Consider the following 329-nt stretch of genomic DNA (forward strand, 5'->3'; position numbering starts at 1 on the left):
TATTTGTTTAAAAGGAAGACAGTGATATTGCATTGGCAAATTCCCCACAGAAACAAAGAGTGGAACAAAAGAATAATAAAGGCACCTCAACTTTTCCTCATTTATGGAGGACAGTCTTACAATATGCATCCAGATATCCTCCAATCACACAAGCTGAAAATTGTTCCACTTTACTGCAGTTCTGTAACCATATGGGAACCAATCCTGTCTGTGTTCTGTGCACATCCAAAATTCCTGCTGAATGACCCGCCCTGGGAGCAAGTTACCAGTGACCCAGGGCTGGGGCGGAAGGAGGGTGCAGGTGGGGTGGGGGGCGGGGAAGAGCCCAG

Source organism: Terrapene carolina, unplaced genomic scaffold, assembly GCF_002925995.2.
Source record: "Terrapene carolina triunguis isolate 2854851 unplaced genomic scaffold, T_m_triunguis-2.0 Scaffold139, whole genome shotgun sequence".
NCBI classification, from domain to species: domain Eukaryota; kingdom Metazoa; phylum Chordata; order Testudines; family Emydidae; genus Terrapene; species Terrapene triunguis.